Source organism: Saimiri boliviensis, chromosome 7 (genome assembly GCF_048565385.1).
Source record: "Saimiri boliviensis isolate mSaiBol1 chromosome 7, mSaiBol1.pri, whole genome shotgun sequence".
NCBI classification, from domain to species: Eukaryota; Metazoa; Chordata; class Mammalia; order Primates; family Cebidae; genus Saimiri; species Saimiri boliviensis.
In genome coordinates, this window is record NC_133455.1 from 9,779,573 (window position 1) to 9,805,427 (window position 25,855).

The 25,855-nt window shown below is 48.3% G+C and overlaps 1 protein-coding gene across 17 annotated transcripts in view; it reads left to right on the forward strand.

Annotated features, from left to right (window-relative positions):
* PITPNM2 (phosphatidylinositol transfer protein membrane associated 2) overlaps positions 1 to 25,855 on the forward strand; it is a 167,447-nt gene that overhangs the window by 82,734 nt on the left and 58,858 nt on the right. Inside the window, exon 3 of one of the 17 annotated variants that reach the window (XM_074402088.1) lies at positions 12,403 to 12,446. The exons of 15 other annotated variants lie outside the window; for them this stretch is intronic. The gene's annotated coding sequence lies outside the window, so the exon portion shown is untranslated. Of the gene's footprint in view, positions 1 to 10,168; positions 12,447 to 25,855 lie in introns of those variants that run through there. One more of the 17 variants, XM_074402090.1, reaches the window with a different exon arrangement.

A 25,855-nucleotide genomic window follows, 5' to 3' on the forward strand; every position in this document is an offset into this window, starting at 1 on the left:
TCACCAGGTTCTCCTGGCTGGGTCTTCCCACCCTGGGGACTCTTAGCTCCTTGCCAGTCACTCATTAAGCCCCTGCTTGTCGTGTGAGCACTGGATTTAGAGCTGGTATATGGCTGCCACTGGGCAGCTTCCAGAGTGCATTGCATCTGGCTGTGGCCTTGGGAAACGGTCAGGGCAGATGACCAGAATCTGTTCCATGAAGGGGCCTGGAAGTTGAGTCACCTGCCCAAGGTCAGACAACTATTCTGGAACAGAGTTTGGAATTAAGATCATTTATCTAACAAATATTTGTTGGGTATTTACCTTTATTAAGCAACTGCTGTGGCTGAGCCCTGGGGACACAACTTTGAACAAGGCTGGAGCCCTGAGCTTCAAGGCAAACATGCAGCTACAGTGCAGTCTGATAAAGGCTGAAAGGAAAGGGTGCAAGGTGCCCAGGGGGCTGACTTGGCCCATGGGACTTGGGAAGGCTTCCAGGGCCCTGGAAGGTAAGGAAAGCTTCATCTGGGGGAAGGGCTCTTTGAGCACAGACAACTCTGGCCATTTGATTCCAGGCCTGTAGGGATCCCAGCAAGCCCAGGAGAGGTATGGACTCTGGCCTTGGCTTTGCTACATGGCCTGCAGCAATCCCTGTCTTGTCTCCAGTCTTTCCATCTGTCTGCAAGGGAGATTATACTAGGGCCCTTGTTCTCATTCTCTGTTGAGCTTCCAGATAACCTCAGGAGATATGTTTAAAATACAGCTTCTGGGACCCCTCACACAGAGGTTCTGATTTAGCAGGTCTGGGAGCAGGGCACAGGAATCTGCATTTTTTTCCTTTTTTTTTTTTTTTTTTTTTTTTAGAGAGAAAGGGTCTTACTCTGTTGTCCAGGCTGGAGTTTGGTGGTATAGTCATAGCTCACTGCAATCTCCTGGGCTCAAGCCATCTTGCTGCCTCAATCCCCTGAGTAGCTGGTTCTACAGGCACAATCCACCACTCCTGGCTAATTTTTAAATTTTTTGTATAGACGAGGTCTCACCATGTTACCCAGGCTTGTTTCAAACTCCTGGTCTCAAGTGATTCTCATGATCCCAAAGTGCTGGATTAAGTGTGAGCCACTGTACCCGGCCCTGGAATCTGCATTTCAGATAAGCTCACTAGGTGTTTCTAAGGCAGCTCATCCCTGTTCTTCAGTTTGAGAAAAGCCAGACTTAACCATCTTGGCTCTGACATTATCAGTCCTATAAATTCGTGTCCCTTGATGTGGACAGAGCCTGTGGTGTTGGGATGGTGGAGGTGCCTGGGGTTTGCAAATGCTGGAGCTCTCTGAGATCTCAAATTCTACAGAATCTCAGAGAAACCCTTGGTCTTCATCCTGAAGCTTCCAAAAGTCTTGGTCAACTCCCTCAGCTCTCCATTATGGGAGGGTCTCCAAAAGTAGAGACAGGTAGGGGATGCTAAGCCCCTCAGGGTGTTAAGTTTATTTCTCAGATCTCACTTCAGCCATTTCTGATCTGAAAGACCTGCAGTTCCTGGGTTAGTTCTTGAGGCTGTCTGCAGCCTGGTGCACCTGAAATTTTTTTTTTTTTTTTTTTTTTAAGTCAGAGTCTTGCTCTGTCGCCCAGGCTGGAGTGCAGTGACGCAATCTTGACTCACTACAACCTCGCCTCTTAGGTTCAAGTGATTCTCCTGCCTCAGCCTCCTGAATAGCTGGGATTACAGGTGTGTGCCACTCTGCCCAGCTAATTTTTGTAATTTTGGTAGAGATGGGATTTTACCATGTTGGCTAGGCTGGTCTCGAACTCCTGACCTCAAGTGAATCAGCCACCTCAGCCTCCCAAAGTGCTGGGATTACAGGCATGAGCCACCTTGCCTGGCTGTGCCGAGGATTTTTAGCAAAGCCAAGCTGGCCTGACCTGACGTGGGGGCCTAGAAAAAGCTGTTCAGGTATCATGTGGGGAGGTGGGGAAAGCAGGGACGTTGGGCAGGGGGAGGCCAGTGCACTCTTAGCCACATGACCACTTCCCCTCAAGTGTCTTAACAGCCTGGATGCAGACGGGCTTCTCACCATTGGCTCCTTTAGCTAATTGGCTTGCAGCCCTACTAACAACCTGGTGACAGCCTGACTCAGTCCTGCCCAGATGCTAGTGTCACCCTCCCAGCCAGGAGGCCCATTGGCTTTTCTCTTGCAGAGTGCCCAGAGCAGGGGACACTAGCTGACCTACATGTGGTCAGTTCAGAGTATGTCCTATTTCCCAATGCCACAAACCCGATGTGCTAGTTTCCTGGGGCTGCTGTCACAAATGACCACAAACTGCATGACCTAAGCAGCAGAAGTTTATTCTCTTTCAGTTCTGGCAGCCAGAAATCTCAAATCAAGGTATCAAGAGGGCCATACTCCCTCTGATGGCTCCAAGGAGAATCTTTCCTTGTTTCTTGCAGCTTCTGGTGGCCCCAAGTGTTCCTTGGCTTGTGGCTGCATCACTGAAGTCTCTGCCTCTGCCTTCACATGGCCTTCTCCTCTGTGTCTCCTGTGTCCTCTCCTCTTTTTTGAGATGGAGTTTCGCTCTTGTCACCCAGGTTGGAGTGCAGTGGCGTGATCTTGGCTCACTGCAACCTCTGTCTCCTGGGTTCAAGTGATTCTCCTACCTCAGCCTCCCAAGTAGCTGGGATTAAAGGTGCACACCACCACGTCTAGCTAATTTTTGTATTTTTGGTAGAGACGGGATTTCACCATGTTGTCCAGGCTGGTCTTGAACTCCTAACTGCAGATGATCCGCCCACCTCTGCCTTTCAAAGTGCTAGGATTACAGGCGTGAGCCAGCACACCCGGTCGTGGCCGTAGACTGTCTTCTCTTCTTTTTTTTTTTTTTTTTTTTTTGAGACGGAGTTTCGCTCTTGTTACCCAGGCTGGAGTGCAATGGCGTGATCTCAGCTCACCGCAACCTCTGCCTCCTGGGTTCAAGCAATTCTCCTGCCTCAGCCTCCCGAGCTGGGATTGCAGGCAGGCGCCACCATGCCCAGCTAATTTTTGTATTTTTAGTAGAGACGGGGTTTCACCATGTTGACCAGGATGGTCTCGATCTCTTGACCTCGTGATCCACCTGCCTCGGCCTCCCAAAGTGCTGGGATTACAGGCTTGAGCCACCGCGCCCAGCCGACTGTCTTCTCTTCTTATAGGTACACCAGTCATTGGATTTTGAACCCATCCTCAATCCAATTTGATTTCATCTCAAAATCCTTCACTAATCACATCCACAAAGACCCTATTTCCAAATAAGGTCACGTTCTGAGGCTCTAGGTAGATGTAAATTTGGGGAGGGGGCTGCACTATTCAACCCATTGTACCCAGCAGGCAGAATGTCACCAGATAAAGGGCAAGCCTGCTGCACTGGTTGGGGAGTATGGTCTGACAGCAGGTCCCAGGAAACACACCCAGGGCTTTTAGCAGCCTCAGGCTCTGTCATGCAAGAGCAACTTTGCCTCCATGAGTAGAATCAGAGAGCCCAGAGCAGGGGAGGGGGCCCAGTGGGCAGCCACTATGGAGAGGGTGTACTAGTCAGACACGTATTTTAAGGTGTCCTGGAGGGGAAAGGCTGCATGTGGCTCCAAAAAGTCAATCAAGACCCCAGGTTCAGTCCCAGGGGGGCAAACTCTGCTCAGTATAGGAACTTTCTATAATAGCAATACCTTGTAGCCCATCCCAGGAGGTGAGTAAGCTCCTGTCACGGGTGGGCATTGCAGAGTGGGGTCCGTCCATCTCCCAGCTCTCAGTCTGTGCTTGTCTCAGAGGTTCATGCCCCCACCCTTAACAGCTGTGGGGCAAGGTCAGGGCCTCACTCTCCAAAGGCGGTGGAGGTGATGGTGGCGTACATAGCCAGACCCCTGCTCATGCTCCTGGCTGGCTCATGGGTTTGTGGGTTGTGGGGAGTACCCACAATGCCCAGTCTTTAGGGCATCTGCAGTGATGGCCCCTCATCCTCTGTCCCTGCCTGCACCAGCCCACTCCATCTGTTTCCCAGCTGAGTAAGTCTCTACCCGTCATCGGGCCCTCTCCATGCTCAGTCTTGACACTTGGCCTCCTTCCTGGCCGGGCTCCCTGCCTGTGTCCAGCCCTGGCTGTCTGAGCTCCTGTCAGACATGTCACTGGGCACATGGTGGAGCAGCCATCTCGACAGTTGGCACCTGTAAGAGCTTTCATCTCTTTACCCTGGCCCATCGCAGATTAGAGACACTGACACCTCAACTGTGAAGGTGACATCTGTCTCCACACACAAATATGCACACAGGGCTAGATACAGCAAGGGACAAGGGTTAGGCCTGCTGCAGACCTTGGGTGAGTCTCTGCCCTATGTCTCCAGTGGTTAATGAAAGACAATCTTGCTCTGGGAAGCACTTTCTGCATCTGTCCTCTAGAAGTTTCTGCTGTCCAGGATGACAGAGGGTGCCTCTGAAGGTAGAAAGTGCTGAGTGTCACTGGTACCACTGCCCCTGTGGCTGCCTGACTACCATCTATTCCTTCCCATCCTCCTGCCCTGAGAGAACCAACAGACATTGCCTTGGAATGATGTCCTCTCCTCTCGGGCTCCCAGGCTGTCCCAGGGTGCCTTTTGGGGAGCTGCCTCCTCACCCTCACCCTCACACCCACAGGCTTTACATACAATTCATCATTTAAAATGAACAGCCCTTCTGAGCCTGCTGGTCTCTTGTAAGTCTCACATCAATTTGCCAAAATCCTTTCCCTTCCCTGAGGCCCTTGCTTTCACTCGACAGTCAAAAAGACGTAATCGGCTGGGCATGTGGCTCATACCTATAATACCAGCACTTTGGGAGGCCAAGGCAGGCAGATCACGAGGTCAGGAGATCGAGACCATTCTGGCCCACATGGTGAAACCCTGTCTCTACTAAAATACAAAATAATAATAATAATAAAATTAGCCAGGCATGATGGCGTATGCCTGTAGTCCCAGCTACTCAGGAGGCTGAGGCAGGGGAATTGCTTGAACCTGGGTGGCAGAGGATGCCGTGAGCCTGAGATCGTGCCACTGCATTACAGCCTGGGCGACAGGACAGAGCAAGACTCCATCTCAAAAAAAAAAAAAAAAAAAAAGACGTAATCTTCTGGGGCAAGGTATGTCAGCTGTTCCCACAGAGCCTGGTGCCTTGGAAGTGCCTATAAATGGGTGTTCCTGTCCTGCATCCTCCTGCCTCTCCTGCCAGCCTTGTTGGTTTCCCATTGATTCTGTCTCCAGTGTCTGCTGTGCACCTGCTCTGGATAGAGCCCTATTCTCTGTCCCTGGCACCAGGTGGTTCTCCCTCTGCCCCTGTAAAGCAGCAGCTAGGAATTAGGAATGAGCTGAGTCCTGCTGCTTGCCCCATGACAGTGACCAGAGGGCTATGGGGAGCCCTGGATGCCATGGGGGACATCTTCTCCCTTTCCTCTGGTTTGTTGGATGCTCTCGGAGAACCTTCTGGGTGGCCCCTTGGGCTTGACCTCCCAGATCGATGAGGCAGCCGCTCCAGGTTCAGCACTGCAGTTGCACAAGGATGGACAGGGCCTCATGCAGTGGTCCAGGCACCTCCAGAGGCTGTGGGTGATCAATGCCTGCAGAATGGGGGCTGTAGCTTGGCTGTCCCACTAGGAGGCTCCGAGCAAGGCTTTGAAGGATGAGGAGGGTATGGCAGGTCCAGGCAGAGGACTTCTCAGGTGCCTAGCGCCTCACTGTCACCTCGTTTAACCCCACTCAACCCTCAAAGGTGAGTGGTATTCTATAAACAGGTACACTGGGGCCTGAAGCAGGTAAAGGACTTGCTCAAAGACAGGGCTTGAAGGTAAATGTGGTCTGGTCCCATGTTCACCTTCATGCAGCTAGTCTCTCCCTGTGTCCTTCTGCCTCTGATTCATTGTGTTGTTTGTTTCCAACTAGCTTTTTTTTTGCAGGGTGAGGGTGATGTGCTTACCCCCACAATCTTCCCCAACTTTCTCCCATTCCTGCTGCTGGATTTGAGGAGGCTGTTCAGCGCCTCCTCACTTCCCACCCTGTTGACATAGGGCTGTTGCTGGGCTCATTTTGTTTTTGACCCAGTCAGCCTGGCAGGGAAGTGGCAGGCTGTGTGCAGAGCTTCCCAAAATAGCCCCAGGCTCCCCGCCAAAGATAGAAGAGCCAGACTGTGCACGATGGGCTTGGGCCAGTTGAAAGATGACTCAGTTCCCTACTCCCCCCAGCTCCCCTGTCCCATGCCACCCCTCAGCCCAGTTTTTGACACTTCTGCACATAACTGTGTCCCATGGTGGCTGAGAGGCTCCTGTGGGCCACAGGCCTCAGGGTGCTGGTTGGGATTGGTTTGATGTCACCCTGGGCCCAGAATCAGGAGTTCTCATCCCTTCCCTGTTACTGACTTCCATGATGACCTTGATCGAGTCCCTGTCGCTCTCTTGGCTTCTGTTTTCCAACTTGAAGTGGGGAGAGTGCATCTGTCCGCCTGCTGGCGGTGTTACTGGGAGGGCCAAAGGACAGTGAGTAACAGTCCTAACCCTGGGAAGGATGGCGATAATGCATAGTGACAAAATGACATCAATGAGTTATTTCTCCTACTCCTGTTTTGAGTATGGGGACACAGTTCTTTAGCAGGGCTGATCCCCAGCATCACCGTCACCATCATCATATAGTAATAATAACAGCTGCTGCTGTTGCGTAGGTGTTGTGTACTGGGTGCTTTAAATTCATTGTCTCTTAATTTATTCCCTCTTCTACCCTATGAGTGTATGTGTTATTGGACCTAGTCTTATAAAATGAAGAACTGTGGCTCAGAGAGTTTAAGTAACTTCCTCAAGATCAAGTGAGGGGTGGAGCTGAAATCGGAGCCCCCCGTTCTAATGTCAAAGCCTGAGTTCTGCCTGTGATGTTGTGACCCCCTCCTCCAGGGGCTTGCTCTAGGCTTTTCTCTCCAGACCTGGAGCCTGGTCTCTTGGGGGCTGCTCTTAGCAGCCAGAGCATCCGGAAGGTCCCATCTGCATTCTGACAAGAGAGCCCTGGGGGAGAGGGAGACATTTCTTGGACTAAAGGGGCCACTCATTTTAGCCCCCTGCCTTTTAAATATTATACATTTAAGCAATGTTGCAGAACACAGTTACCAAGCACTTCCTAAGCACCAGCTGTGTGCCAAGTCCTGAGGGCTTCCTTGTGTCCCTCACCAAGCTGGAGAGGCTTGTATTCCTCAGATTTTGCGGGTGAAGAAATGCAGCCCAGCCAGGGGCTCAGGCTACCCACCCAAGGCCACCTATCTAAGGCCACCAGCCCGGCAGTGGCAGTGCTGGTACCAGAGCCAGGTCTGCCTAGCACACCTGCCCCTTCACACTGCAGAGACGAGGAAGCTGTCAGCCACCAAGCCCTGCCCTATTCCTCATTTCTTCCTACCCTTGCTTACCCAGACACTGGCTTGGAAACACAGGCCTTGCCTGAGCAGGGGTCAGTGGGCCCTGGGGTAACACAGGTTCCATCCGTAGAGCTGGGCTCTGTGTCCTTGTGGACCTGTGTGCCTACGGACCTGTGTCGTAAATATGTTTATAGGCACTGCCGTTTGTGTGTGTGTACACATTTGCTTTCGTATGTGAGTCATTTCTTTGGACTGTATTCCCCAAGGTCACAGGGCCTGGTGAGTTTTAGGGGCAGAGCACATGTACCCCTCATCTGCCCTGAATTGGTAATGGGATGAAGCAGGGCAGATGTGCAGCTGGTTCACACCAATATGTACTGAAAATATTGACATGCAGATCCACAATTCCTTGTCCTCAATTCCAAAATCCAGCACACTCTGAAAACCAGACACATTTTTGTAACTCATTTGGCAGCAAAATTTTGCCTGAACTGAGGTGAGGCTATTTATAGTGCAAGTGAGGCTATTTATAGCCTTTATGTATTCTATATTCATGTCTTTCACTGCAGAGAGTTCAACGTATTTGTTTATTGGATGCTGCTGAGATATGCAGCTTTACCTGTCTGAATTTCAGCATATTCTGAAATTCTTGACACATCTGGCCCCAAGAACAAGAGCACTGTACTTTTTTTTACTGGTTGTAAATAGCCTCTGCCCTGTCACATCCCCCTTAGTGTCCCTTCCCTCGGATTTCTGGAGCTAAGTGGGCAATGCTGTCCACAGGCGCCTCCAGGATTCCCCGAGCCCTGTAGCCAGCAGCATTGCCCAACAGTTATTTTTAGTATTCCTGTGGGCGATAGAATACATCTTGGTTGCCAGGCATAGCGTGGGGTGCTCTCCACACTGTCTAATCCCCTTACTGGATGTATTACCACCTCCCTTTACAGATGAGTAAACCAAGGCTTAGTTGCAGGTATCAGATCTAAGGACGGAGAGATTAAGGACAGAGAGATGAGAAGTGCAGGCGCTGGACCACAAACTTTCCCTTCCACCTAGCTGCCTGTCTGGGAGGGAGTCTGGGGACTCGGCAACCTGTCTTCCTGAATTTGTTGGAATGGGAGGCAGTTACCTTCCCCCACAACCTTCAGAAGCTCCCTTGGATGCAGTAGCTTCGTCAGGGCCTGAAGGACCCAGGCTTCCCCTTTCTTCTGAATCCCTAATGTACAAGTTCTTTCCCATTTGATGAGATGCATCATCTTCTGATGACCAATGACTCCCACCATCCACCACATTGGCCCTGCCTTGGATGGAGCCTTTGGTCTAACAAGCCTCTTTCCCACTGGGGATGCCTCGTGTCCACCCTGTCCGATCTATGCCTGACATGTCTTAGTGCAGTGAGAGGGCCTGCTCTTGGACAGTAGAGAGGGCTGGGCCAGGGTTATGGTTGTAGTGGTTAACCATCCTTAGATGGTAGGCAAGCACGCAGACCTCTCCAGAGCTTGTTTCCTGTTTCCTCATCTGCAGAGGGGGCTGAGGGTTAGCTGCCCTCAGAGCTGTTGAGGATGGGCCTTAGGGCAAGCACCTGGCATAGACCATGCCTTCTCATGAGCCCTGATATCCTTCCCTATTCAACTAGCAAGGCCTATATTCCTGTCTACCCCTTAAGGGGTCAGAAAGTTTCTCAGAGCTACCATGAGTGTAAAGAGGTCAACTGTGACCTATTGTGGAGAACTTTGGGTTTAGAGGCAGAGGCTCTGGGCTCAAGTCTCAGCTCTGCCCTATGTAAATGATGGATGGATGTGTGAGTGGATGGATAGGTGGATACATGCATGGATGGATGCATGGGTGGATGATCAGTGGATGCATGCATGGGTGGCTGAGTTGGTAGCTACATGGGTGGAGGGATGCATAGGTGGATGGATGAGTAGATGAACTCTCTGTGCTTTGCTGGGCCTTAATTTTTCCATCTAATGGAAAAGGATATCACAGGCTGAAGAGCCCATGTGTTTCCAGTCAGAGAAGAGGAGCTCACAAGCTTGGGACCTTTTCTGGGGGCTCTTCCAAGGGCCATCTGAAAAGCAGTGAGTCAACCAGCCACCTCCCATGTGGCTCAGCCCCTGCCCCTTTCCATAGCAGCACTGAGCCACTTAGCCTGAATTTGGTAAAAGGTCTCAGATGTGGGGCAGAGGGCCCAGAGAAGGTCAGGGAGGAACCTACCTGGGAAGCCAGATGCCCACAAGGCTCTGTGGCTTCCAGGGCTGGGTCTGTACTGTCTGCAGCCAAGGACACTGTCCCAGCTTTACCGCCCCGGCCCTTGGGCACCCAGCCACACATACCCATTAATGCCCTCAGAAGGGTGAAGGCCCTCTTCTCCCCCAGAACAAGCTTAAATGATAGTTTTCATACCTTCTATCTGAGTTTCTCTCTTGGACAGTGGGAGGCTGGGAGCTCCACTCAGGCTGCACACAGGACTGGCCTGAGGGCCACAGGGCAGGAAATATGTGGTGAGCTTGGAGCACGGAAGGGACAATGCAGCACCTAAGAAAGGGCCCAGCATCTGATGAATGTCTGATTCCGTAGCTATGAAACATCCAGAATAGATAAGTCCATACAGCCAGGATGCAGACAGTCGGTGGCCAACGGTAAAGCTGGGACAGTGCCCTTGACTATAGACAGTGCAGACCCAGCCCTGGAAGCCACAGAGCCTTGTGGGCATCTGGCTTCCCAGGCAGGTTCCTCCCTGACCTTCTCTGGGCCCTCTGCCCCGCATCTGAGACCTTTTACCAAATTCAGGCTAAGTGGCTCAGTGCTGCTATGGAAAGGGGCAGGGGCTGAGCCACATTGGAGGTGGCTGGTTGACTCACGGCTTTTCAGATGGCCCTTGGAAGAGCCCCCAGAAAAGGTCCCAAGCTTGTGAGCTCCTCTTCTTTGACTGGAAACACATGGGCTCTTCAGCCTGTGATACCCTTGGTTGACCTTCTCCCTGCCCAGATGCTGACCTCTGCCCTCACAGCTGTGCCTTCCCTAAGTATTTATGGAGACATGTAGAGCAACTGGCTTTGGGCTTGGCCCTGAAGATGCAGAAATGAAGTAGACGCGGGCACTGCCCTGAGCTTCATGGTTTGGGGACAGACACTGGGAATGGAGTGTGGTGGGAGCTGGGGCTGAGGTGCTCTCAGTGCACCTGTGCACTCAGCTTTGCCCGGAGGGTCTCAGAGGGCTTCTCAGGATGCCTTCTGTGTAAGCTGAGTTTTAATAGACAGTTTGGGAATTTCCCAGGTGGACCTGGTTGGAAAGGGCTTTTTCACAGAACCAGCAGGGGTGAACTTGAGTACTAGAGCAAATGCCTTAGGCAACAGTTACCAACTTCTGCAGTGCTTGGGGCGGAGGTGTAGGAGGCACATACTGCTCTTGAGAGCTTTGGAGCTGAGGGCAGCAAACAGGGAACAGCAAGAATGACAGCAGGGAATAGCAGGGAGTTGGGAACAGCAAGAATGATGGAGTGAGGGAGGACCTGGAGAGGCTGTAGGCAGGGCACTGTGGCCTCCAGTGACATTCTGGGGAGCTGGCAAACATAGTCTGATCTGCATTGGGAAGATGTCCTCTAATGGTTTCTAGAAAGAGGATTTCTGGAGAACCAAAGTGGAAGAATGGAGAACAATTAGAAGGCTGTCTCTGATGCCCAGGGAGTGCTAGTGAGGGCCAGGATTAAGAGGGATGGAGGCAGAGGGCAAATTAGAGAGAAACATAGCAGGTGTTCTTCCCAGGCTTAGGCTCAGCCATGGGTGACTTGAAATTCTCAGAGAGGGGACTCCATGGTGGCATTAGAGATGGAGACCTGGTATACATCCTGACCTCCTACCTGGTAGTCCTATAACCTTGGCTGAATTGTCTGATCTCGCCTGACCTTGGTTTATCCTTCCAACAAAATGCCCAAAAGGAAGAAGTGCAGAACTTGGGTTCTTAAGTACTTTTAAGAGTAAAAGGTCAGGGGATGAAGGCATAGTTTGTTTTTTGCTGCCTAGTGGCCCAGAGAAGAGGAGCACCTGACAGGTTTACAGGAGGGGTCCCCGGGACTTGGGGCCCAGCTGGCACAGAAGGTCATATCCAATCTCTGGATCACTTGGGTCTGCAAAAGGTTCCCCTCTCCAACTCTGAGAGTAGCTGCACTTGATTTCCCCAGGGCCTTGGCTATACTCCTCCTCTGTGGTTAATAATTCAGGACCAGCCAGATGGCTCTGTTTTCCACCTCCTTCTCTCTCATAGCCTCCTGGGGCTTGTTCCTCAGCTAGGGGTGGACGTGGGGGTGGGAAGCCCAGGAGGCTCAGCCACTTGTAGCTCAGATAAGCCATCACCGCTAAAGCCTACATTCTCTATGGGCCCCAGGGCTCCAGATTCTGGCTGGGCACCCCAGCTTTAGAGTCCATAGGCCCATTGCCTGGGGAAGTGGAGAGAGCGCTTAGAAACCACAGATCCTGTCTCCCGCCCAGCTCTGATTTCAGATGGGGTCTTGTCTGGGGCACTTAGTAAATACTTGTAGGATAGGGAGACCAGTGGTACCATTTGCACTCCCATGAACATTCTTTCCTTAGCTCTTTCCAATGTTCCTGTTAGGAAGGAGTTGTTTTTGTTTTTGAATTTAAATTGTTGTTGTTGTTTTTTTTGAGATGGAATCTCACTCTTGTTGCCTAGGCTAGAGTGCAATGGCATGATCTCAGCTCACCACAACCTCCACTTCCCAAGTTCAAATGATTCTCCTGCCTCAGTCTCCTGAGTAGCTGGGATTACAGGCACGTGCCACTATGCCCAGCTAATTTTGTGTTTTTAGAAGATGCAGAGTTTCTCCATGTTGGTTAGGCTAGTCTTGAACTCCTGACCTTGGGTGATTCCCCCTGCCTCGGCCTCCCAAAGTGCTGGGATTACAGGTGTGAGCCACCATGCCTGGCCTGAATTTAAATTTTTAACCTGAAGTTTCCCTGAAGATATGCTCCTGGGTTAAGAAGGAATTCTCTCACACAATCAAACATGCTTTCTGTCTTTTACAGTTGGGATCTGAGGCTTTTCTGACTTGCCCAAGGCCGAGCAACAGGTTAGTGGCCTCTATTCTCAGTTCACACCTACTTGGTCTCTATTCAAGGCCAGGGGCTAGACCTCAGTGAACTGCCACCTCCTACAAAGTCAGGGTGCACAAAGTCCTGCAGGAACCTGCAGGGTATCCCCATTCTCTGTGATCCTTAGCACCTATCTTGATAGGATCTTGGGCACAGGACCCCTGATTGGGCTGCATATGGAAAGAGCCAGGCCCCAATGCTATCCCAGCCCCTGGCCCGGAGTCTCCTTGGAGAGGACAGGGACAGTGTCCAGTGTTACCCAGTGCAGGGAGAGCCTTTCTTTGTCAACCCAGGAGGACTTGTTGGAAGAGGAGGGCAGGGCAGCTCAGCTCTTTCCTGCTTCGGGTCCAGCAGCAGAAGGCCACTCTTGGCCCTGGGCCTCCTAGAGTTGGCAAGAGCTGCTGACCAAGAACCTGACCCAGGCCCGTGAAGGCAGCCTCCAGGGTGAGCCAGCACAATGGCCCTGTCCACATACCTGTCTGCTCAGGTGAAGCCGCTGCAGTGAGAAGCTGGTGCAGAACATTTTGGGGCAGCTCTAAATAGAAAAGGAGTTTGTCTCCCAGGCAACATGGACATGAGACATCAGCCTACACACTGCCATGTAGGCTCCCAGACTGCCTGAAAGCTCCAGCTAAGTTACCTAGAGTGTTCAAGTGATAGCTGTCCTTCTCAGACAAGTACACTGAGGCCAGTGTCATGCCAGACATTTAAGTGGCCAAGCTTGGCCTGATGCTGCAGCCACTTTCCACTAATATGCAGCTGTGACTTACCACCACCACCTTGACCTCAGGACCAGAGCCTGGGATGCAAGCTTCAGGGCCCCTCAGAGCGAACTCCAGGGAGCCCAGCTGGGCTTTGGACTGGGCAGTGTTCTAGGAGCCAGGTGGAGCAGAGGTGAGATTAAAGAGGAAAGAACCCCAACGAGAGGTGGAGGCAGGACATGGGCTGGTGGGGTGTGAACACATTATGAAAAGGTGCCACTTTATTTTTTATCGTGCTTTCACTAACATCTTGCAAGTGTGTGTGTGTGTCTTGAAACTATCACATTCATATATTGGGGATGCTTTCATGGAGGGGGTTTGTGGGGAGCCACTGTTCCCTCTGCTCTGTGTGCTTCTGCTGGGAAAGGGAGCAAAATGAGGGTGGCTTAGGAGAGTCTGGCAAGAAGGAGAATCCTCACCCAGGATCTGATGAAAGGATCTAGTTTTGGAGCTGAATGGAAGATCCCATAGCCTGAGTTACCCTCACAGTGGTCCAGAAACGTGAATCTTAGCCGAGTTTACTGATGTGTGATTAATTTACAAATAGGCGTGCAGAGCAGAACGGTGTGTACACAGGAGCCTGCTGTTCCTACAAAGCTGCATCAAGATGTCACCGAGTTGGGTATTATTTTAGTTCTAAGTGTTGTATCTGTTTAGCACCCAGCCAGCATGGTGCTGTGTGCATGCTGGGCAGCCCGAACTGGTGGCGTTTACTGCTTCCTAGACAGGGGAAGCCTTTGACGTAGTTCCAGGCCCCATGTGCTTGGCCCAGAGCAACTCCCCAGGTTCACAGAAAGAGCTCATATCTCACGGATGGTCATTTTGCAAAAGAGTCTGCACATGATGAAAGGGTGGCATGTCGGGAACACTGGACTTTATGTTGAGCTATAACTGCCCTTTACCCCAACCAGCTGCAGTGTCTTTTTCCAGACCAGATTCATACCACATCCTCTGTGGACTCAGAGGACAGAATTTGAGACTCAAGAACAATCATACAAAGAAAAAAACACCTTAACTTATTTGGAGTTTTCAACCATTTTTTGACCTCGGGGTAAAGTGAAATGTACTTGTACTTTTTTTTTTTTTTTTTTTTTTTTAAGGTGGAGTCTTGCTCTTGACCAGGCAGGAGTGCAGTGGTATGATCTCAGCTCACTGCAACCTCTGCCTCCTGGGTTCAAGTGATTCTTCTGCCTCAGCCTCCTGAGTTACTGGGACTACACGTGTGCCCCACCATGCCAAGCTGATTTTTGTATTTTTAGTAGGGATGGGGTTTTACACCTGGTGAAACCTCCTGGTCTCAAATTCCTGACCTTAGGTGATCTCACCTCGGCCCCCAAAAGTGCTGAGATTACAGGTGTGAGCCACCATACCTGGCCATAAATGTATCTTTATTCCCTTCAGGAGAAAAGGGTTTGCTCAGCAAGTGAATAACATGCAGAAGGTCAAAGGAAGATATATCATCCTACTCTTAGTCAGGACCCTTCTGGCTGCAGCAGAAATCCAATTTGAACTCAGGCAAAAAGGAAACCTAGCTGGAATGCTTACGTCCACCATCCTTGGAAGGACAGCAATGCTGGAGCCCAGGATTCTTTCAAACTGCATGGAAGAGGACACCGCTGCCAGCAGCTTCCCTGCCTTTGCCACCAGTTAAGAATTGACCCACATTCTTTCTTTGACCCCAAGTTTAAAAAAGAAAATCCCTGGGAAGTGTAAGCAGGGGTGAGATCATGGCTACAGATTGAGGATGTCCTCCAAATCCCTAAATGTGATAGAACAAATATTTAAAACCCATATCCATGCAGGCAAAGAGCTGCCTTTAGGGGCTAAGAAACCATGAAGAATCCTGAAAAGATGTAGTGAAAATAGGATTCAACTGAAAAGGGAAATAATAGCCAAGATTTTACCGAGAGGTAGAGAGGTTTCTAGGTGTGCTCTGAGTCTGGATGTGACATAGGAGGAGCAGGAAGAGGTCTGGGGGTGACCTCCACAGTTTGTGGGATAACTGTGGGAATAGAATGAATACAAACCTATTAAGGTTTCTTTCTTCTTCCTTTTTAAGACCATCATTAAATGTAGGCAATGTTGAGAAATATGCCTAAGTATGTATGTTTCAATATTTAAATATTAATAACTAGAAAAAGGGTCAGCAAACTATGACCTACAGGTCAAGAGTGGCCCACCTTCTGTTTTTTTTTTGTTTTGTTTTGTTTTTTTAGACAGAGTTTCACTCTTGTTACCCAGGCTGGAGTACAATGGCGCGATCTCGGCGCACCTCTGCCTCCTGGGTTCAGGCAATTCTCCTCTCTCAGCCTCCTGAGTAGCTGGGATTACAGGCACATGCCACCATGCCCAGCTAATTTTTTTTTTGTATTTTTTTTAGTAGAGACAGGGTTTCACCATGTTGACCAGGATGGTCACGATCTCTCGACCTCGTGATCCACCTGCCACAGCCTCCCAAAGTACTGGGATTACAGGCTTGAGCCACTGCGCCCGGCCCCCACCTTCTGTTTTTATAAATGAAGTTTTATTGGTATACAGCCATATCTGTTAATGAATTTTCATTTCATTTTAATTTTATCTTTTATTTATTTAATACATTTATTTGTTTTTGAGACGGAGTTTTGCTCTTGTTGCCCAGGCTGGGATGCGATGGTGTGAACTCAGCTCACTGCAACCTCTACCTCCCAGGCTCAAGCAATTCTCCTGCCTCAGCTTCCCGAGTAGCTGGAATTACAGGCTCATGCCACCACACCCAGCTAATTTTTTTTATTTTTAGTAGAGATGGAGTTTTACCATGTTGGCCAGGCTGGTCTTGAACTCCTGACCTCAGGTGATCTGCCCGCCTCCCAAAGTGCTGGGATTACAGGCATGAACCACCACACCCAGCCTGTTAATGAATTTTCTATGGCTGCTTTTATGCAGAGCTAAGTAGTTGAAACAGAGACTTTATGGCCCACAAAGCCTAAACTATTTACTATCTGGATATTTACAGAAAACGTTGCTGATCTATGCTGCAGAAAAATGGAAATAAAACATGACTTCCAACTCATTACAGAAAATAAGTTCTCTATATCTATATCTGTTATATATATAAATAAGAAAAAAATAGCAAATGTGGTAAATAGAAGATGGCAGGAATTGGTCTAACATAAACACAATAAATGTGAATGAGTTAAATTCACTAATTAGAAGATAATCTCTGTAAGTTTGAAAATTTTTAAATGAGACTAAAAAGAAAAATAAAACAGCTTTAAAAATTTGAAAATAAAAGGAGGAGGAAATGCCTAGCAAACACAGCAAAGAAAGCAAATATAGCAATATTAACATCAGATAAGAGATAATTAAAAGTGAAAAATGGGCCAGGCGCGGTGGCTCAAGCCTGTAATCCCAGCACTTTGGGAGGCCGAGGCGGGTGGATCACGAGGTCGAGAGATCGAGACCATCCTGGTCAATGTGGTGAAACCCCGTCTCTACTAAAAATACAAAAAAATTAGCTGGGCATGGTGGCGTGTGCCTGTAATCCCAGCTACTCAGGAGGCTGAGGCAGGAGAATTGCCTGAACCCAGGAGGCGGAGGTTGCAGTGAGCCGAGATCGCACCATTGCACTCCAGCCTGGGTAACAAGAGCAAAACTCTGTCTCAAAAAAAAAAAGTGAAAAATGTTTTAGATACAAAGGAAATGTTCAAATTAATAAAAGGAACATTCTACCTAAAAAGTTAAAAGTTAAAAGCCAAGAACCTTCTGTACTGTATGATGTAGCTTCAAAATACATTAAATAAAAAGTGATGATATTATGCCAGGTGTTGTGGTGTGCACCTGTAGTCCCAGCTACTCAGGAGGCTAAGGCAGGTGGATCGTTTTGAGTCCAGAAGTATGAGGCTGCAGTGAGCTATGATTGTGCCACTAAAATCTGGTCTGGGTAACAGAGTGTAAGATCCTGTCTCGAGGATAAAAAATTTTAAAAATTACAAATAAATAAATTGATGATATAGCAAGTGAAAAAATTACAGATATAGAGTGAATAATGTGGAGCTTTTAAAATCTAGGGTAGGTGTTTTATTATATACACAAACCTACATAAGTGATAAAATTATATGGAACTTAATACATACACAAGCTGTACACACAAATAAATACAAGTAAAACTGGCAAATCTGACTGAAGTCTATAGAATGTATCAATGTCAATATCCTGATTGTAATATTGTAATTTTGTAAGATGTCACCACCTGTAATCCCAACACTTTGGGAGGCCGAGGCAGGCTGATCACCTGAGGTCAGGAGTTTGAGACCAGCCTGACCAACCTGGAGAAACCCCATCTCTACTAAAAATACAAAATTAGCCAAATGTAGTGGTGCATGCCTGTAATCCCAGCTACTTGGGAGGCTGAGGCAGGAGAATCGCGTGAACCTGGGAGGCAGGAGTTGTTGTGAACTGAGATCATGCCATTGCACTCCAGCCTGGGCAACAAGATCAAAACTCTGTATCAAAAAAAAGAGAAAAAAAAAGATGTCACCATTGCACCACTGAGGGTCACTGGACAAAGTATAGAAGAGATCTAGAGATCTATATAAGTGCCTCTGGCCAGGCACTTGACAACATTGCCACTGTCAACAACCCTGCTGTACATTCCAGTGTGTTGCTATGGGGACAAATGCCATCTTTTTTTTTTTTTTTGAGATGGAGTTTCGCTCTTCTTACCCAGGCTGGAGTGCAATGGCGCGGTCTCGGCTCACCACAACCTCTGCCTCCTGGGTTCAGGCAATTCTCCTGCCTCAGCCTCCTGAGTAGCTGAGATCACAGGCACGCGCCACCATGCCCAGCGAATTTTTTGTATTTTTAGTAGAGACGGGGTTTCACCATGTTGACCAGGATGGTCTCTCGATCTCTTGACCTCGTGATCCACCCGCCTCGGCCTCCCAAAGTGCTGGGATTACAGGCTTGAGCCACCGCGCCCGGCACAAATGCCATCTTAATGCCAGGCTCCTTGAGCCAAGTGGGTAGTAGTTGTGGAGTTTGCATTAGGGCACATTCATCAAAGGGATCTCTCTGTGTTATTACTTACAGCTGCATGTGAATTTACAATTATCAATAAAAATTTCAATAGAAAAATCTCTTGAGAGTAACAGATTAGTTACAAAAATCTAAATAACAGTTTAAATGAGGATGTTAAAATGAAAATTTTAAATGACTGTGTTTTAGCTAAATGGCAATAAGAACACTGGGTGTAGAGCTAGGCATGGTGGCTCACGCCTGTAATCCCAGCACTTTGGGAGGCAGAGGCGGGCAGATCATGAGGTCAAGAGATCGAGACCATCCTGGCAAACATCATGAAACTCCATCTCTACAAAAATACAAAAATTAGACAGGCATATTGGCGGACACCTATAGTCCCAGCTGCTTGGGAGGCTGAGGCAGGACAATCACTTGAACCCGGGAGACGGAGGTTGCAGTAAGCGGAGGTCATACCATTGCACTCCAGCCTGGAAACAGAGCAAGACTCTATCTCAAAAAAAAAAAAAAGACAACAACAGTGGGTGTAAAAACCTATGGGATGAAGCCAAATCAGTACTCAAAGGAAAATATATTACCCTAAATTCATTTATTCAGAACCAAGTTAAAAATTATTGAATTCAGCTCTTAATTCAAGAAGCTAGAAAAATTAATAAATTCAAAGGAGGAAAAAAGACCCTATAAGGTGGCTTGTGCCTGTCATTTCAGCACTTTGGGAGGCCGCTATAGGAGGATTGCTTGAGGCCAGGAGAATTGCTTGAATCCAGGAGGAGGAGGTTGCAGTGAGCCAAGATGGTGCCACTGCACCACTCCAGTCTGGGCAACAGAGTGAGACTCTGTCTCAAAAAAAAAGACAGACAGACAGAAAAGAAAGAAAGAAAGAAGAAAGAGAGAGAAAGAAAGAAAGAAGAATAGAACGGAAAAACAAGAAAGGTGAACTTACAGGACCTGCTGGTTCACACTAACCTCTACCTGAGAGTTTAGAGCTATTGCAGATGGGTATTAACCCAGGCATTTGCTAAAGCACATATAAGTCCTCTCTGGAAAAACAGACCCTCATCCCAAGTCTCAAAAGAATTTCTACAAATGTCTTCCACGGAAAATGAGCAGTCCTTAGTCAAAAATAACTGAGTATAAGAGGAGATAAAGCACTAAGAGTCAGAGCCAGCACGAACAATTTACAGCAGAAACAGACTCTGGAGACCTCAGATGCTGCAATATTTAAGCATAGCCAATAAAATAACTGTTCAGTGCATTTAAATAAATAAAAGGCAAAGTTGAGAATATGTGCAGGGAATTAAAAGCTCTAAGGAATGATGAAGCAGATTTGAACAACAAAACAGAACTTTAAGTCAAATGTGGAGAAATCCGGAATACAACACTGGAAGAAAAGGAAGCTGCGGAATACGTGGAGAAAGTCTAACATTTATCTAATTAGAGAACCAGAAAGAGAAGAGAGAAATAGAACAAAGTTTACATAAGTGAGATTCCGCCCATGCTGAGTGTTTGAAAGGGTTTAGGGTTGCATTTGAAGAGCAGCTGTATCCCACCGTGCCTATGCTCAGGCACACAGAATATAGGCAAGGCGGTGCATTGGAAATTGCCCTGAGGCTAATACCTCTCTGGTGCTGGGCTTAGTGGTTGATTTCTGCCCAGCCAGTCAAGTGACTCATGAAATAGATGCCAAACCCTTTGCCTTGACGCCTCCCCAACCTTGGTCATTTCTTGGTGTAACAGGGGTATCAGTGAGCAGTTCCTGAGAACTGAGAGGCCTAGGACAAGGTGTCAGTGATGGGTGGGCCTTGAGGATATTGAAGACATTGCTCAAAATCATGCAAGGTCCTTTCCCTGCACTTCTTAACTCAAGGGAGTGTCACTTGTCTTGTAATCCATGAGAATGGTATTGCTTGGAGTTGGACAGTGTACAGCCTATGCAACTGAACCCAGCAACCCAGCTATCTCTGATGCCTTTTCTGCCCAAGTTATGTGCCCATGGGGCTTTCCAAGTTTGACTGTTGTTTTTTTCCTTTGTATTTCCCCTCCCTGTTTTCCTCTCTGGAGAAGGATGGGATCTATCATCGGCTGGAGGATTTTATGGCGTGATGAAGGGAAGCTAATAGGTCTGTAAAGAAGAGCCAGTTACCTGGGAATCTTTCCAGGCATATTGTGTTCCTGGAAGCCCTGGGAGGCTAGGCCGTATAGGCCACACTGCTCACAGTGCTATGGAGCAAGACCTGGGTGAAGTTGTACAGCCACATGAATGTGCCAGTCCCCACCTCCCCTAGGGATACTGGCTGGGTCTTTCAGTGTCCTCTACGTCTGGCTCTGCCTGCTTGCTCCCTTCTGAGTCAAGCATTTGGACCTGATTATTGGTGACCTAAGACACCCAGGATTCCTGCTTACCTCAGAGCGCAGTAGATCAGGCCTGGGTCATAGGCCAGGGGATGCAGAGTCTGGTACTGTTCTGCCCTGACTCACTGTGTGGCCTTGTCAAATGACTCAGTCTCTCTGGGCTTTTGTCCTCCCATCTTGCCCATACTGCTTCTGAGCATTGAGTTTCCAGCAAGATTGTCTCAGCAGAGTCTTTATAAACTGAGCTGCACTGAGTGTGTCTGAGAGGGGGTGGTAGTTATTCTAAGGGCATTTGGGCCACCTGGCAATGCCATGTCTCATTCAGGGCCCAGCTTGTCTCTCCCAAACCTGCCCATCAGAAAGGGCTGAGATGACTTCAGATACCCCCACCCCCAGCCCATGCCATGGATATCAATATCCAATTGTCCTGTTTGACATTTATGTCCTGCACATGCTCTTGAGGAGGGCAAGTCTGGCTCCATGAAAAGTCTGAGTCACAGATGCTGTCAAGAAACAGGGACATGGCAGGGAGTGTGCACTATTCTTGGAGAATCTTAGCTGCACTAAGGAACAGCTAACAGAGCAGTTTGTAATTAGCACTTTGGCTGCTTGGCGGCGGCATTATCTGCCTGTAGAGGGTTTTTTTTGTGAGCATTTGCCAATCACCCTTCTTGAGTACCTACTAAGTGCCAGGCCCTGGCTGCCTAGCGCCTGCTGTGAATGAAGGAACAAATCAAAGGTGTAATCCTTTTCTTTTGTTTGGGCACCATTCTAGCTACTGGGATTATGGCAACAAATAAGACAGACAGGTTCCCTGCCCTCCTGTCACCTGTGCTGGGGTGGAGGGAGGCAGTTTACAAGTTCACAAATCAGATCATTGCAGAGCATGGCAATGGGACTGAACTGGGCAAGAGAGGAAAGCTACACTACTGAAGGGGCAGGGAGGGCATGCATTTGTGCCCAGACCTGGATGATGCCAGGGAGTGAGGAGCTGTTCCCTGGCCTGGGGAATGGGTGCTTCCCAGGCATGGCAGTAGCTGGAATGGAGAGCTGACGTGGCAGGTTCCTAACAAAGCAAGCAGCCAGGTGGCTGGAAAGTGGTGATGGAGGAGCTATGGCTCACGAGCAGGCAGACAGGGCACACGGGATCTTACACGTATGGAAGCTGGAAGTAGATGGACTGAGGAATGCACAAAGCCCTGTGGGCGAGAGACAGGATGGGGAGGAGACAAGGGCAGGGCAAAGGGTGGCCCAGGCACAAAGCCCTCCTGGACAAGCACACTTGGGAGCTGCTGTCAGGTCCCTCTGGTTATGGAACCCTCAGGCAGCACCTGGTTTCTCCACTGTGGCTCCCATCAGAGCTTTTGTAGGAGGGTGTATGTATGTGTGTATGTGTAGGTGTATGTGTGTGTGTTTTAGAGACAAGGTCTTGTGCTGTCACGCAAGCTGGAGTACCTTGGCACAATCATAGCTCAGTGTAGCCTCAAACTCCTAGACTCAAGTGATACTTCAGCCTCAGCCTCCTGAGTAGCTGGAACAACAGGTGCATGCCACCGTGCTGGGCTAATTTTATTATTTTTTGTAGAAATGGATCTCACTATTTTGCCCAGGCTGGTCTCAAACTCCTGGTCTCCAGTGATCCTTCTATCTCAGCCTCCCAAAATGCTGGGATTATATGCCTGAGCCACTGTGCCTGGCCCCACATTAACCATTTTTAAGCATACAGTTCTGTGACATTAAAAGGACATTCAGTGTTATGCAACCATAACCACCATCCATCTCCAGGACTTTTTCATCTTCCCAAACTAAAACTCTGTCCTCATTAAACACTAACTACCCATTCTCCTTTCCCCAAGTCCCTGGAACCCACCATTCTATTTTCTGTCTCTATGAATTTGACTACTCTAGGGACTTCCTGTAAGTGGAATCATGTAATATTTGTCCTTTTGTGTCTGGCTTATTTCTCTTTGCTTAATGTCTTCAAAGTTCATCCATGGTGTAGCATGTGTCGGAATGTCCTTCCTTTTTAAGACTGAATAATATTTCCCATCAGGTTCCGCCCACCCTGTTTTTTCTCATTAGATTCTGATGAGTCATATGATGTCTGTCTCTTTTTAAGACTGAATAATATTTCCCATCGGGTTCCTCCACCATTTTTTTTCTTATTAGGTTTTGATGACTCATGTAATGTCTGTCTCCCCTGGAGCCTGGAGGCTCCCTGAGGACTCTGTCTTGGTCCCCTGTATCCTTAGAAACCATCATAGAACCTGGCCCCTAGGAGGTGCTTAATGAACATTTGTTAGGTGCATAGAGTTCAGAAAGATTAGAATTCTTACTGAAAGAGGGGGTTGGTGTTGAGATGAGAATATTAAAGACTTTATTTGCCAGACTGTGGAGCTTTGGCTTCTAGGCAAATGTTTCTGTTGATCCAAGCTACCTGCAGGACTTGTTAAAAATTCTTATTCCCAGGTCTCTCCCTTGGCAACTCAACTGTTTTGGGCTGGAATCGAGGAGCCTGTATTTTGAAAGAGATACCAACCTTTATTTCCTAGCTCATTTAAGAACATTAGAATAAAAACAAGCAACCACTGTCTGATAAAGTTGAAGTGGGACTTTCCCTCAGCCAGAAGGTTTGTACTTACTACAAAATATTCTGAAAGAAAAACACAAAAATTATTTATCTAAATCATGCATCTTTATTAAAAAGCATTAAAGCAGCTTTGTTAGCTTGTATTGTATCGAGTCAGGTGCAGCCACCATCCATGCATCAATACATAGCTCTAGCCTGGAATACACCACTTGAATTTTTGGGGCTTTCATTTCTTCCTAAAATGGGGACATCATTGCCTTTTTCACCTTGGCAGTTCATTCTGAAAAAGCAAGAGTGAAAAAGCTAAAAGCATTTTTAAGCCATAAAATGCTATTATCAATGCTGGGGATGCATATGTGTATAAATTAAGGATAGAAGATGATGGTTCAATTCTTAAGCTATTTACTATCCTTGCTGTACAGTAGATACACCTGACTCCACCCCTTACTAAGTAATGGGGGAGGTACCTTAATGACACAAAGCCCTAGGTCTCCTCTGTTATAAAAATTGGGCTAATAGCCTTGCAGTACAATATTATTCAGTCATAAAAAGCAATGAAGTTCTCGCAGTGCTACAACATGAACCTCAAAGACATGATGCTGAGTGAAAAAGCCCAGACACAGAAGGCATATATTATGTGACTTCATCGATAGGATATGTCCAGAATAGGCAAATCCATCAAAACAAAAAGCAGCTTAGTGGGTGCCAGGGGCTGGGGTAATGGGAAGTGACCGCTTAATGAGTACAGGGTTTCTCTTTGGGTGAGGAAAATGTTCTGGAATTAGATAAGGGTGATGGTTGCACAACTCTGTGAGTATATTAAAAACCACTTAAAGGAGTGAATTACATGACATGTGAATTATATATCAATAAAATACTTAAATAAGTAGGGGCAATACATTTAACTCAAGAGAGTTGTGAGGATTAAGTCACAAACAATGTATTAATAGGACCCAAGTGTGTAAAATCATGGGCAGGATTTATAAACCAAGGACCAAGCAGAAGAGTCTAGTTTTCCATATGTGCCCACCAGAAGGCAGGGGCTTTTGGGGTGTGGGGTCTGATGAGACCCTGGCACCATTTATAGGAGGGGACCGTTCACACCGGGAATGCCTTCAGGAAAGGCAGGACTGGGCAGACTGTGTATTTTCTCCTACACCCTCCTCATAGGATGCATGAAGGATGGGCTGGAGTCGAGGTGGGGACTAAGTCTCTGACTGTTCAGCTGCCCCAGCATCTGTGTCTTTAAGGAGCACTCAGTTGACTGTTTAATGTGATGAGTTTGGGAAACCCCGTTTTAGGCAGCACAGGGAACTGCTGTGGGAAATTTCTCTGAACTAAAGGGCTGTGAATCTCTCGCTCCGACACTCAGGAATGGCTGGGTCTGCAGCCTGCTCAGCCATAGCTATTGCAGAAGGAGCTGTGGGGGCTCGGAGTGGTGAGCTGGTATGCCTTTGGTACCATGAATAGGGTGGGCTTAAGGAGGCAGGAGTAGGTACCCTGGCTCCTGAGACTCCAGCATGGCATTTATGCCTCTCTGGACTTGAGGTCCACCCTACAGTGCTCCTTGCAGGCTGCACAATACCAGCTGTTGTTTTGGATCAACAAAAATTCATAATTTGCAGCTGATAACTAACAGGCACCTGAATAAGTTGGCTGAGAGCCTCCGTGCTGGAGTCTTGCACACGGTGGGCTCCCCAGAGGACTGAGGTCGGAGGTATGTTGGCTGAGTAAAAAGGAGAACCTTGTCCAGGGAAAAACTATTCCAGGGCTGTGCCTACCTGCCCACAAGCCATGGGGAGGCATCTGCAGCCAACATTCGATCCATTTGTGTTAAACACAGGAATTAAGGAAAGACTGAATTTGATGAGAATTGTCTGCCAACTTAGCAACATGGAGGTCATTTGTGAACTTGACCAATATGGTTTCAGTGAAGTGGGGGCATTCAAAGTGGGTTGGAAAGAGATGGGAGGTGAGACAGTGGAAACACCAAGTATAGCTAAGCTTTAGAAGGATTTGCTATAAGGGGAATCAGAGAAGTGGGACGGTGCCAAGGAGGTAGAGTTGAGGGGGACTGTGGGGTCTTGTTTTGTTTCGTTTTGGCAGATCTGGGAGCTATAACTTGCATGTTTGAATGCTGATGGTGAGTGGAGAGGTCCAGTAGGGAGACAAGAGAGGAGAGCATTTTGGGAGAAGGTCCCTGAATGACAAGACGGCATGGGTCCCAGTGACAGAGAATTGGCCTTCATGGGAGCAGTGATGTCCATGCATTGCAACAGCAGCTAGTGAACTGGTGCAGTGGATCGGTCCATTTGATGATGGGAATTTGAGGAAACGAAGACTGGAGCCGGCACTGTACACATGCCTGTGGTCCAAGATACTTAGGATGCTGAGGCAGGAGGATCGCTTGAACCCAGGAGTTGGAGGCTGCAGTGAGCTAGGATTGTGCCACTGTGCTCTATCTAGCCTGGGCAAAAAGCTAGACTCCATCGCTAAAAAAGTTAAAAATAAAGTAATAAAGAAGACTCAAGATAGAAAGAAGGTATAAAATCAGGAGTGGGAAATAGGGACGGAACTGGATCAGTGAAGTAGGATTGCAGGAGCTGGGCCCTCTTGGGGTGTCCTGTCAGAGATTTGAAGGCTGGCCCAGAGGAGTAAGCACTCAGGGGCC